The sequence below is a fragment of the Triticum aestivum genome, chromosome 4A (genome assembly GCF_018294505.1).
Source record: "Triticum aestivum cultivar Chinese Spring chromosome 4A, IWGSC CS RefSeq v2.1, whole genome shotgun sequence".
NCBI classification, from domain to species: domain Eukaryota; kingdom Viridiplantae; phylum Streptophyta; class Magnoliopsida; order Poales; family Poaceae; genus Triticum; species Triticum aestivum.
The window spans coordinates 735,463,146-735,476,681 of record NC_057803.1 but is presented as its reverse complement, the minus strand read 5'-3'; the positions used below and the strand labels follow the sequence as shown (position 1 = coordinate 735,476,681).

Below are 13,536 nucleotides of genomic sequence, written 5' to 3'. Positions count from 1 at the left end.
CCAGAGATTGACTACCTCGAGACTATCAGTCTCCAGCACCACATGCGTTAACCTTCTGAGACTTGCAAAGATAACTCCATCTCTAACAGCTCGGGCTTTGGCAATAAAGGGGTCAGTAACGCCGGCTTGGGATTTACACCAAACACCCAATAGGGCTGTAGATGAACGCGCTACACCTCCATCTCTGCTTTTTCCTTCATCATGAATGGTTGCCGCATCAGTGTTTATCTTGACCTAAGCTGACTCTGGAGGGTGCCAGCCGTGACCGTTCAGAGTATTCACATGTGGTAAAGGAATACCCATCAGTGCCAACGCTTCGCAGGTGAGTCTAAGTGAATTCGCCGGGTCCAGGTTGTCACCATCGTGCGTCCACCGGTTCCTTGAGGTCCAAATAGACGATATCACAGAAATGATAAATGCTCGTTCTTTTGTCGAGAACCTTGCATCACATAAGATGAGTTGCCCAGGTAGATGGATGAAGCCGCGGGAGTTTGATATCCAAGAGCTTCTCCTTCCACTATATCATCAATAACCAGAGGGGTCGCTTCCTCATACGTAATCCCAAGTTTCCCGAGCTCCTCCTCTAGCTGTTTCCGAGCCGACCTCGAGGAACTAGGTTCCAACTTGGTCTGCTTGCCGCCAGCCGATGAAGCCATCTCCTGCCGGAACTAATGGGCGCCCTGCCGGAGAGATCCAACGAGTGCCGTATGAGTCCACCGAAGCCCTAATCGCCGCCGCCCAGGGGTCTAGGTTTTCATGGAAAAAACTGTTTTTCCAACTGTTTTCTAACTGCAGGCATGCTCGGACTCGGTAGGGTGGGTACGTATGTGTATCACGTATTTAAATACCCATATGCATACATATGCTCATACTCGCGCGGTCGCGCCACCGTCGAGTATGTATACGTGCATACCCGACTAGTCATACATAGCTAGAGCCTGAACGATTCACGGACATAAATACTACTCCCTCCGTTCCTAAATATAAGTCTTTGTAGAGATTTCACTATGGACCATATACGGATGTATGTAAATACATTTAAGAGTGTGATTCACTCATTTTGCTCTGTATGTAGTCCATAGTGAAATCTCTACAAAGACTTATATTTAGGAACAGAGGGAGTGGTAGTTACGTGACTTGCTGCATGTTGAACGGAGGGTAGATAGATTTTTTCGGCCACCATGTGTGCACAGAGTCCTCGGCCTAAGGCAGAAGAGTCATCTTTGGCCTATGGTAGGCAGAAGAGTGCTCTTCAGCCTCAAAACGCTATAGGACGAAAATCCCACCTCGGCTTCGGCTAGACCGAAAAGTCTCTCTTCGGCCTACGGGAGGCCGACGGGGTCATATAAGTGGTATTTTTGATTTAGGGCATACATTATCCCATTTTTATAATAATAATTATTATTATAAAAAAATTCGTAGAATAATTTGGATCACACAGTTACTAAATACTTCTACAATGGAACTCTTGAATATGAGTTATTATGTCAGAAATAAAGATAGATGTACTCAGATTCATATGTAAAAAGGTATTTAACCTCCATTAATTAAGAAAATTTCAAGTCATCTCTCTTTGTTTGGATTATTGCCGGATCAATCATTTCCCAATGGGACAAAAACGTCTTATCTCGTCAAAGACTATTCATCATGATGCGTCTCCTAAATTCTACTATTGACCACTGAAAACAGGCGTAAGGGGATATGTGGCACGCAGGTGCGGGGTACCTGGATTGTGGGTCGTCGATCTGCGCCAAGGTTCGTCCATCTCTCTTTGTATTTCTTGTATTTGCCTTTGTATATCAATACCTATATATCTGTATTCACATAATAAAGCTAAAGTATTATAATAGTTTCTGTGGGTCCTTCGTCGAAGATATAAATATGTCGGTGAATACTTCCTGTTAAAGGACTATACTAAAAGGTTATACCTGTCACGAGTGTGTTCAGTTTGTTCTTCTCTCTAGACGAGATGGAACTTACAGCACATGTATTTTAGCAGCACTGCTATAGACGAGAAGTAATCTACACTGTTCCTTTGCGAATCACACAGAGACGGCAATGACTGATTGACAGTAGAATACGTATTCCGTATGCTCATCCTGAACAGGTTAGTCCATGTTGTATCTTGGATCTTCTTTGAATGTTTTCGTTTGGAAAAGTTGTGTTTATATTTGCTGCTTATTCGAACTTCTAACTTTTTAACCGTTCTACTAGTTTGGGGAGTTTCAAGAACTAAGATCTCTAAGAATTCAGAGAAGAACCAAATAATATTGATAGATAATCTTGTTCATAAATCCACAATTCATCGGATCTCGGCAAACACACCGCAAAAGAGTATTACATCAAATAGATCTCCAAGAACATCGAGGAGAACTTTGTATTGAGAATCAAAGAGAGAGAAGAAGTCATCTAGCTAATAACTATGGACCCGAAGGTTTGTGGTAAACTACTCACGCTTCATCGAAGAGGCAATGGTGTTGATGTAGAAGCCATCCGTGATCGATCTCCCCTCCTGCAGATCGCCGGAAAAGGCCCCAAGATGGGATCTCACGGGTACATAAGGTTGCGGTGGTGGAAAAGTGGATTCTTGCCCCCCCCCCCTGATGTTTCTAGGGTATAAGAGTATATATAGGCAAAAGAAGTACATCGGTGGAGCTACGAGGGGCCCACGAGGGTGGTGGGGCGCGCCTACCCCCCCCCCCCCAGGGCGCGCCCTCCTGCCTCGTGGCCTCCTCATGGAATTCGAGACTTCAACTCCAAGTCTTCTGGATTGCTTTCGGTCCAAGAAAGATCATCGCAAAAGTTTCATTCCGTTTGGACTCCGTTTGGTATTCCTTTTCTGGAAAACTCTAAAATAGGCAAAAAAAACAGAAACTGGCACTGGGCCTCCGGTTAATAGGTTAGTCCCAAAAATAATATAAGAGAGCATATTAAAGCCTATTAAACATCCAAAACAGATAATATAATTGCATGGAACAATAAAAAATTATAGATACGTTGGAGACGTATCAACCCCCCATCTTTAGATTTTAAAATTCTTGGATGATGAGGGAAGGTTTCAGAGAATTTGTGATCAAAATTTGGTCAGCCAATTACCATGGGAATACCATGGAACAGTGGCAAACTAGAACGAGTCTTCACATAGAAATTGAGAGGGTGGATTTCCGATGCATGGTATAGAAAAATAAAGAAAGAAATCCCGATGAAACTGGATGCTCTAGATAAAAATGCGGAAATTATGGGACTCTTTGCTCATGATAGAGAGGAACAAAAAGATCTTAGGTATCAATTACATAGATTGCTTAGACAAGAAGAGATGAAGTGGCTATAGAGATATAAAGATAGGGAGATTAAAGATGGTGATTGTAATACAAAATACTACCATGCTAAGGTGAATGGGAGGATAAGAAAAAATAGAATATTATCTTTAGATCAAGAGGATGGGGTGATTGAAGGAGATGACAACCTCATTAAATACATCACTGATTTCTACAAAAAACTTTTTGGACAACCAGACATATCTTTAATCTTAATATCTTGGGAGAGCAGGGGATTACTAGGGATCAGGCAGAGTTGCTGATTAAACCCTTTTCAATGGGAAAACTACACTTAGTAGTCTTTGGAATGGAAAAAAACAAATGCCCTGGCCCTGATGGACTTCCCATTGACTTTTACCAACATTTTTGGGAGATTGTTAAGTGGGATCTTATGAAATTGTTGAATGAATTTCATGCTGGGAAATTAGATAAGATTCAATTATGGGATCATTACTTTGATCCCAAAGTATGCTGATGCTAAACAAATCCAAAAATTTAGGCCAATCTGTCTACTTAATGTCAGTTTCAAAATTATTACCGAAGTGTTGATGAACAGACTAAGTGCGGTTATTAAACCTATAATCCTACCAACACAAACTGCCTTTATAAAAGGCAGATACATAATGGAAGGGATTGTAGTGTTACATGAAGCTCTTAATACCATACGTCATAAGAAACAAAGTGTTGTTTTGTTCAAGGTAGACTTTGAAAATGCCTATGATAAAATAAAATAGCCTTTTGTGTATAAGATGTCGAAACTGAAACAATTGCCTGATAAATGGTGTGTGGTTATGCACACAAGGATAGGGGGGATGTTTGGATTAAAGTGAATGATAAAATTGGTCCATATTTTAAAGCCTATAAAGGATTAAGACAGGGGATGCTATGTCCCCATTGTTGTTTGATATAGTTGTGGATGCCTTGGCTATTCTTTTAGATAAAGCTAAACATGCATGATATGTCAAGGGGGTTCTAACTGAGTTAGGAGATGATGGTGTGAACATGCTGCAATATGCAGATGACAGAGTGCAAAAAAAAAATTCACACTTACTCCTTTTGAACAAATGTCTGGCCTAACCATTAACTTTCACAAAAGTGAGGTTTTTTGGTTTGGAGAGGCCAGAAACAAGAGAGATATCAAGAAATATTTACCTACAATAGAGGGGAGGTCCCTTTCAAATATCTGGGACTACATGTAACTAATGTGAGGTTGGGAAATAAATTCTGGAAAAATGACACAGAAAAAATAGAAAAAAGATTTGCATGCTGGCAGGGGAGGCTATTAAATATGGCGGGGAGAGTCACCTTGGTACAAGCATGCTTATCAAATATGCCCATGTATATGATGTCCTTCTATCCCCTGCCAGTGGGAATAAGGAAAAAAAGCTGATTTCTTTAGGGCTAGGCTAGTATGGCAGGAAAATGAGGATAAGAAAAAGTATCACCTAGTTATCTGGAAAACATGTTGCCTCCCAAAAGACTTGGGGGGAGGGGGGCGGACTGGGAATGTTAAATCTAGAATTAATGAATAAAGCTCTATTGGCCAAATGGTTGTGGAAGTTGGAGACAGAGGATGGGATGTGGATAAACATACTTCTTAATAAATATGTGAAAGGGAGATGTATATATGGAATAAAAAAGAAAGCATGAGACTCTCATTTCTGGGGGAGCATCATGCAGATCAAAGACATTTATTTCAAAAATGTGAAGAAAAATTTGGGAGATGGTAAAAATACTCGTTTCTGGGAGGACTGGTGGGTGGGATCTAAACCTCTAAAAGAGGCCTACCCAAGCTTATATTTCATTAATTTGACCCCTGACATTTTAGTGGTTGAGGCCATTTATATGGGGTGGGCTGGGTTCAAATTCAGAAGGAATTTAACTGCTGATAAGCATACTTTGTGGGATAGTCCGAGAGCTAAGTGTGAGAGGGTGAGAATGTATGAGGGCAAAGATCAGCCACAATGGATGCTGACAGCCAATAGACAATTCTCAGTTAGATCACTCTATCACTCCTTGATCAAAACTGAGGTGGGATTCCCACACAAATTCCTTTGGAATATAAAAATTCCAGCAAAAATTAAAATGTTTTTCTGGCTCATTGCTAGGAAAAGTGTGTTGACTAAGGATAACCTAATTAAAAAAAGGAGGAGAGGGAGACAGGGTTGTGTCTACTGTGGACAAGATGAAACCATAGATCACCTGTTATTTACTTGCTCTGCTGCTAGACTCTTGTGGTGCTTAATAAAACATCTCCAAAAGGAATAGACGATTGTCTGGGACCTTGGGTCAGAACCTTTGCTGATAGAGAGAAAAAACTAGTGCTAGTTAGGATCTCGGCAATTATGTGGGCCATCTGGAAGTGTAGAAATGATATTATTTTTTGAGATAAAAAGATCAATGATCCTATGAAAACCGGAGCAAAGCCTACCGACGCTAGGGGCAAAGCTAATCGAGCGAGTAGCAAGTGATATTCACAAGGCATCACAGGGATGAGGGCTAGGGTGCTACGGCTGACAGGCTGAAGCGTACCGACTTCTCTTCCGGAAACTTGTTTTTGGTGTTTTTCTCTACTCTGGTGCGGTTGCGCCCTCTTAATCTCTTGCCGCATGTGGCCCCAAATGCTTTTGATGTTTCTCTGTTATGCTTTGAACTGCTTAGTCTGGTAGCTCGTCTTTAGATCTAGGTTAACCTGTTACTTGAACCTGGGTTCGTGTGCTGGTTTCGTTAATGAAATCGGAGGGGTGTTCCCCCACTCTTTTGCTGAAAAATTAAAAATTGTGCACATATCTATACTCTTATTTATTTATTAATTTATTTATTTTGATTCCTCTGAATTTTTGTGCAAGTAATTGTAGTATCTGAACTCATGCAATTATGGCAAATATACTTGGTACCAAGGGTCCTTTACTCTCTATCTATGTATATGCATGCGTGGTTAGGATATACTTCTTTTCCCTAATAATATAGCATGGATTGACTCCTTGGATTCACCGTCACAATACGTTTTCTTCGCATGAATTTACGCTTTCAGTTTGAATTTACAACATATACACGAGGTGGTACTAATATTTAGCCACTGTCGCCCCTAAGTAAAAAAAAGTCCTAGCGAGTCGATCTCCATCTCCCTCTCTCCCTTGATCCCGCAGGTCGCATACGGCACTCCTCTCTCCCTCGATTCCTTCTCCAGCGCCTTCCCTCTCCTCTTCACCACCGGCCACCGGCGCCCATGGCAAGCACTATCCCCCTGCACCGCTTGCCGGCCTCTCGTCTCCAGCATCGATACATCCCTTCCCGCCGCTGGCGCTCCTGCTCGCTCTGCAGCCGTCCCCAACTCCTCCTCAATACACGCCACTTGTCCTCCGCCTTCGCCGCCTACCGCCTCCTTCTCCCCACGACCCACCTCCTCTCTGTCTCCCTTTCCACCTCCTGCCCCACTCCCTGTCCGCCTCCTTCTCCCCACTCCGCCCGCCTCCTTATCCCGCCCCGCGACCGTCTCGATATCGGTGGTGGTGGCCACGACCGGACTCTTGAGCAGCTACCAGCAGCAGTCCCTTGCGCCTCCTCCCACGTCTCCCCCACCTCGCATGTGCAACACCGTGGCTGCACGACGCCAGCGCCATCTACTGCAGCCCCGCGGTCAACCGTCTGGACACCATGGGCAGCGGCCATGGAGGCCGCACCTCTGTCCGCTCGCCAGTCAGTACCTCCGCCTACATCCTCCCTCATCCGTCTAGATCAGGGCTGCCCAACAGGTGTTTGCTTTTATGCCTAAAAGTAAGTATGTGCTTTCTAGAATAAGCTCCACACACACACACACACACACACACACACACACACACACACACACATATATATATATATATATATATGTGCATTGCCTGTTGACTGCTCCTAAATTCTAACATACATTTGCATGTTTATGAATGCATACTGCACAATTGTGGTAGAACCACTTGTTCTTATTCTCTTGTCTAATTAGAGTTTTTAATTAGTGAGGTAGATGATTGCTTTAGCTGCATATTACTTACAGAACATGAGCTTGTGAAGAGACAAGGTTCCAGCATTTGGTTCAAATCTGATATAACTTTTGAAATAGGCCCCCAAACTTTCTAATCAGATACTACTAACATATTGTTCTGTTTGAAAATATTTGGGTAGATAGGTTTCGGTGATTGAAAATATTTGAGATACCACACTTCAGTTTAATTTCATATTGGCTCCCTGTTTGATTCAACTCCATGAACAAATAAGTTCATGAACAAGTTCCTATTTAATTCAAGTCTGAAAGATTCATATTTAGGTACATAGGTTTCGATGATGAAAATATTTGATATGCTACACTTCAGTTTCAAGTGAAATAATATACATGGATTTAAATTAAGTTTTGACATGTTTGACTTTCCTGTATTAAAAAACTATCGTTTGCGACAGCTGCGGTTATATCGAAGCTACAAATAGCGGCAACTTGCAGGGCCCTGCTATCTGACCATGCTTGCCGAAGCTGCTACATGTCATATTAGTTTTTCATGTTGTGTCTTTTCTGACCGCGTGAAGTTGCAAGTTGCAGAAGTGGAATCAACCTTTTCTGGTATCATGCCAAAAGAAAAAACCTTTAATGCTACAGCCGAGCGGAGCCCCGGATGCCTATGCTTTCGCATACTTTACTCTGTTGCTGGAGGTAATTAGCCAGTCACCTAATGCTTCCTCCGTTTTAATGCATGTTCTTTCTCAAAAATACAGGGTAGTACAGCTGCATACGGATTGTATGCAGGAAACATACAGTGGAACAGAACTGAAGCATCTCTAATCTGCCTCCCTTGGTCTTTCAATCAGTTGGTTAAAACCCAAGATATCTTTTGGGGCTCGCAGAAGTTCTTTACTAGAGGCTTGCACGACCCTTAGAAATTAGAAGTGATTTTAAAACAAAAGTGGAACCGAACTGAAGCTATTTCCGTTAGTATTGTCTATGTCTACTTGATCTTTCATGGGAATCTTCCGCAACCTGCAAATACTACAGATGATATGCAGAGAAGATTTCAGTTGTACTTATTACTGCCTTCCGTTCTTCTCTGCATAAATCATTTATAAAGCTGTAGGAGGAACTCTGCTCACATATCTGAATATCCAACTAACTGTCTTACAACTAATTAGTTGCCACAGTGCAACTACTGACAGTGGATACTGACATCTTACTCTCTTGGCAGAGTTCAGAACAACATGAATCAAGCTGATGAAATTCAGTCGTATTTTTTTCTTTTTGTTTCGAGCATGTAGTTTTTCAACTGTTCTGAAGGTCCTCTCTTATGTAATTAAGCTCACACGCAAATGTCCTGGTACGTACTTAGAATCATATAGCTGACAATATTCAACTTTTCTGATGTAGTAAGAATGTCAGGCGTTATTTTGTCATTGGTGTTTCCGTTTGTCGGTTACACGTATATCATTCCAATATTCATACTATAGAAGTCGTTGTCAGGGAGTGCGAGATGGCGGTGCAGTGGCCAGCGATGGCAACAGCATCACGGGAGCTGTGTTCACCCAGTTTGAGGTGACGTCGAGGAGATGTCGACGAACTCCGTGGATGAGCGGTGGATCCTTATATCCAGGTTCAGGTGCTGGAGGACTTTGGTGAAGTATCTCTTGGTGACCATTCCATGTCACTAACCAAAATTCGCTCCACTTCCTTAGGCGCACAGATGCGAAACAATTTATATCACAGGTTTTCTATCTGTGACGCTGTATTTTCCCACTCTGAAATCTGAATATTTCCAGTGCGAATAATATTCTGTTTAATTTTAATAGGGTCTCATGGAAGAATTTCTGGAGTAGGGATCACATATGATGTAAAATAGGTATTGCTCCTCAGTCCCCACTGTGATCTTGTTAGTTACTTAAATAGCAGCATGAACGTAATAAAGTGACCAGTGCTAGCAGCATGTCATGATATTAAAAGGCTTGATGTTTACTGAATACTTTTTCCACCTGACACATGATATTAAAAGCTGCAGATTTTAATTGCCACACACAGCATTTTCTTCATTGCTGCAGTCTGGTGGAATATGCACTCTTGAGGTTCTGATCGAGACTATGTAAAAAAGGAAAGAACATATGCTATCTTCAGGTGGCTCTCTGTTCTTCGCCCATTAAATTCGTCACTGAATACTGAAATCCACTTCAATCCTAACGTTTGATGAGGGAAAATTCAGTTATGCATATTTATGAGCACTGGTATTAATCTTTTTTTAGATAAGCACGCTCTTGACTTGAATAATTATGTCTTATAGGAAGTGGAGGCACACGAGTTGGGATGATCTGTATCGCCTCCAGCAGCATCAGATTCATGGAATCAGTATAGCAGCTCTTGCGAGAGAGTTGGCTTTGGTGTTTATTTTTATGTTTAACTATTTGGATGTGTTCTTTGAATGCCTCTGATTGTCTGCATATAGTGTATCTAAGCATTCTTCCTTTTCTTTATTATTAAGATGACTAAACTTTGGATATTCTTTCATACATTTGATATTTAATTGTGTATTGTGTACTGTTATGTTGTTAGATCAGAAAGTGCGCCTTTAAACCGTTTGGCAATGGCCATATAGTTAGCTGCTTGGAGTACATTAGATGCACATGTTCCTTTAGTTACATGGTCCATGATGCATGACAGCAGACCTCCCAATTGACTGGCGATGTTTAAATAGACAAGACAAGATTCATATGATGTTTTCCTACAAATCTAACTATAAATCCTAGAAGTGAGTTTTTAGTAATTTGCTTATTAAATGATCTTGTTGTTGTTTAATTTGGCCTGATTTATTTCTGTGAAACATACATGATCGTCTATAGTTTCATTTGGCCTGAAACAGAATAAGTTGTATTCACTCCAAACCTGCGTATTTGTTAGCATATTTTTTGTGTTTGTTTTGGTCGATGGTTAGACATGCTTTGCATCAATCATTTCGTTTTTACATGAGGATGTATGCAGTAAACATTGTGTTGCAATCTTAATTTTTCTATAGGGTGAACCTCTGGACCTCCAAATTAGAAGTAACCAGGAGCTGCAAGGAAAATTTTACAGATTTTATTTCAAATGCTTGTAGGTTTCATTTTCACAGAATTTGCCACACATGCAGCCTAACACAGCGAGGTTGCACCTTAAGTACCATAAGTATTAAAGTGCAGTTTAATCTCAGTTACTCGGAAGCTTAATTTGTTGTAAAGGTGATGCAGATTGGAGGGGGTCGTCCCTATCAACACAGAAACATGCTTGTGAATGAGGACAACGAGCCGACAGCCAGATGGCCTGCGCTCAGCACCGTTACCGGAAGCACCATCTCCACAGTCAGGCCCATCTGGAAGCACATGGAATATATATATATAGGCTTCTTTTATGTACTATTCTGAATGTGGGAGTAAATACTTCCTACAAATGTTGAAATTCTTTACTACTCCTTCTGTCTCTGAAAAGAACACGTATAAATCGTCTCCTAATTCAAATGGTGTAATATATTACCAATTTTGTAGAAAAAAAATCCAACAACTACAATAAAATTTAATATCACTAGATACATAATAAAAGTGTTGGCTTCCGTCTTGACGGGTGTAGCTTTTGCCATCAATGGTTACAACATGCGGGCAGCGTTCTAGCGGTTGCAGCTTGCTAGGTTGATGTACGATGATTCTGTCATCAACGATTACAACACATCATTGCAGTGGCGGCCGCTTAGCCGCCCTCAGAACCGCAACACCATCAACATCATCATTGCAGATTTTCGCGCAATGGCTCTCTGGCTGGCACCGCCGCTTCCTCCACCTTCATCAGAGCCGGATTAGCCCTTCATGGCTTGTGTTGTCGCCTTTTATTTTCTCTTTAGGGCTTGTTGTCCTTAGCAGAACCCTCTGTTGCACTTTCTTTGTTGTCTGTTACTTTGGCGTACGTGTGCAGTGTGAACGTTTGTTGGACCTTGTGCTTCTGGTGGTACATTTATTTATAAAGCGGGATGAAAGCCTTTTCTGGTACGATTACAACACATAGACACCGCCGTCGTGGCTCCTTGGTCGTCGTAGTTCGCAGCCCACCCCGCGATTGCAGCTCCCTGCGTGCTGTAACTCTACCGTCCATCAACGGTTGCAACGCCACCGTCCACAGGTGGTAGCATCATGTGGTCAAACTACGCCTTGCCTTTATCAAATCCGTCGACGTAACTAGCCATCTCCAACGCCATCTGGCAACAATCAACAGCGTCGGGGAAGCTCCCGGGAAACGTCACACTTTGCCTTTATCACATTTGGTTGTCCATATAACTAGCCATCCCCAACGCCATCTAGCAACAATTAGTGGCATCGAGGAAGCTCCCGGGCAACGCCACACCTTGCCTTTATCACATCTGGCCGTCAACGTAACTAGCCATCTCCAACGCCATCTGGCAACAATCAGCAGCGTCGGGGAAGCTCCCGGGAAACGTCACACCTTGCCTTTATCACATTTGGCTATCGATGTAACTGGCCATCCCCAACGCCATCTAGCAACAATCAGCGGCACTGAGGAAGCTCCCGGGCAACGCCACACCTTGCCTTTATCACATCTAGCTGTCAACATAACTAGCCATCTCCAACGCCATCCGGCAACAATCAGCGGTGTTGGGGAAGCTTCCGTGCATTGCCACACATATCGCCTCCACATATAAGCCACCGACCAGGGCCCCGTCGCCCCTGCCTTCTTTTCCCGTCATCTCCCTCTTCCCTTCTTTGTTTCTCCCGTTTACTCTCATCTTCCTCTATCTCTCTTTCTCTCTGTTACAGGGAAGCCGCCATGGACGTCTGAGGTCCTCAGCTCCGACCCACGCCCCGGCGGCCCTGCCGACGTCGTCGCCTAGGTGAGCAGCAGCTGCACCGCGACGTTGCCCCGCCTCCTCTCTCCCTCTCTATCTCTCCCTTGTCTCTCTCTTCTCTCTCTCAACCCTCTCTCTTTTCTTCAACAGGAAGACTACCATGCCCGTTGCAGGAGCTTCGAGCCGACCCCGCAGCATGAAGACCGCCGCCGCCCGTTCGTCATCGGGAATCGCCAGATCCGGCCCGTCTCCGACCTGCCTCCCCGTCCTTCGCCCGTTCCCGACGTCTCCCCGGCGCCAAGAGCTCAGGAGAGCGCCGCCACAAGACCCTGACTCCTCTGCCCCAGATCCCGCCATGGTGGTCATCGCCTCTTCGTCTCTATCTGTCCTTCGCCAGATCCACGCTGGTGTCCTCGAGGGACCCGTCATGGAGGTTGTCGCCTCTCCCATCTCGATCCGCCCGCCGCCGGATCCACGACGGAGCGGCCGAGATCCGCCGCCCGTTCCGCAACGCCTCGGCCCGCAGGAAGGCCAAGGGCCTCGCCAAGCAGCAGGAGGACTTGCCGGCTAGGCTCGCCTGCCGCAGGCGCGCCCGCGAGCTCACTCCCGTGCCCGCCGCGCTCTCAAACGCACGCCGGACGTCAGGGGCTTTTTTGCCAAAACGGAATGTTATCTCAAGAACACACTGAAAATAGGACTGCGGGTTGACTTCAAAGAAATAGAGGGACTTTTTTGCAAAAACGCAGACGACGTACGACCAGAAGCGTTAGCCGCTTTATTAGTAGGTAAAGATATATATATATATTCCTGTTTGTGTCATATTTTTGGACAATTGGTTAATTATATTAGTGCAGATTCTTTTTTTTGGAAAAACTTCCAATCTATTCATCTTCAATCATGGCAGTACAACAAATACCAGAAAAAAAATTACATCCAGATTCGTAGACCACCTAGTGACGACTACAAGCACCGAAGCGAGCCGAAGGCGCGCCACCGTCATCGCCCCTCCATCGCCGGAGCCGGGCATAACTTGTTGTAGTAGACAGTCGGGAAGTCGTCGTGCTAAGGCCCCATAGGACCAGCACCCCAGAACAGCAACCGCCGCCGATGAAAAACAACGTAGATCGGAAGGATCCAAACTGAAGACACACGAACGTAGACAAACAACGACGAGATCCGAGCAAATCCACCAAAGATAAATCTACTGGAGACACACCTCCACACGCCCACCAATGATGCTAGACGCACCGCCGGAACGGGGGCTAGCCGGGGAGACCTTTATTCCATCTTCAGGGAGCCGCCGCCGTCTCGCCTTCCTGAGTAGGACACAAACCCTAACAAGATTGAAAAAAACGACTAAAAACGGAGCCCTCCCGCCGGCCCTTGCCAGG

The 13,536-nt window shown here is 43.9% G+C and overlaps 1 long non-coding RNA gene across 1 annotated transcript; it reads left to right on the top strand.

Moving 5' to 3' along the window:
- Positions 1 to 11,672: 11,672 nt before the first annotated feature.
- On the top strand, positions 11,673 to 12,886 carry LOC123083481 (uncharacterized). Its single transcript, XR_006439307.1, has 2 exons — positions 11,673 to 12,190; positions 12,296 to 12,886. It is a non-coding gene; the product is annotated as an uncharacterized lncRNA (long non-coding RNA).
- The last annotated feature ends 650 nt before the right edge of the window (positions 12,887 to 13,536 follow it).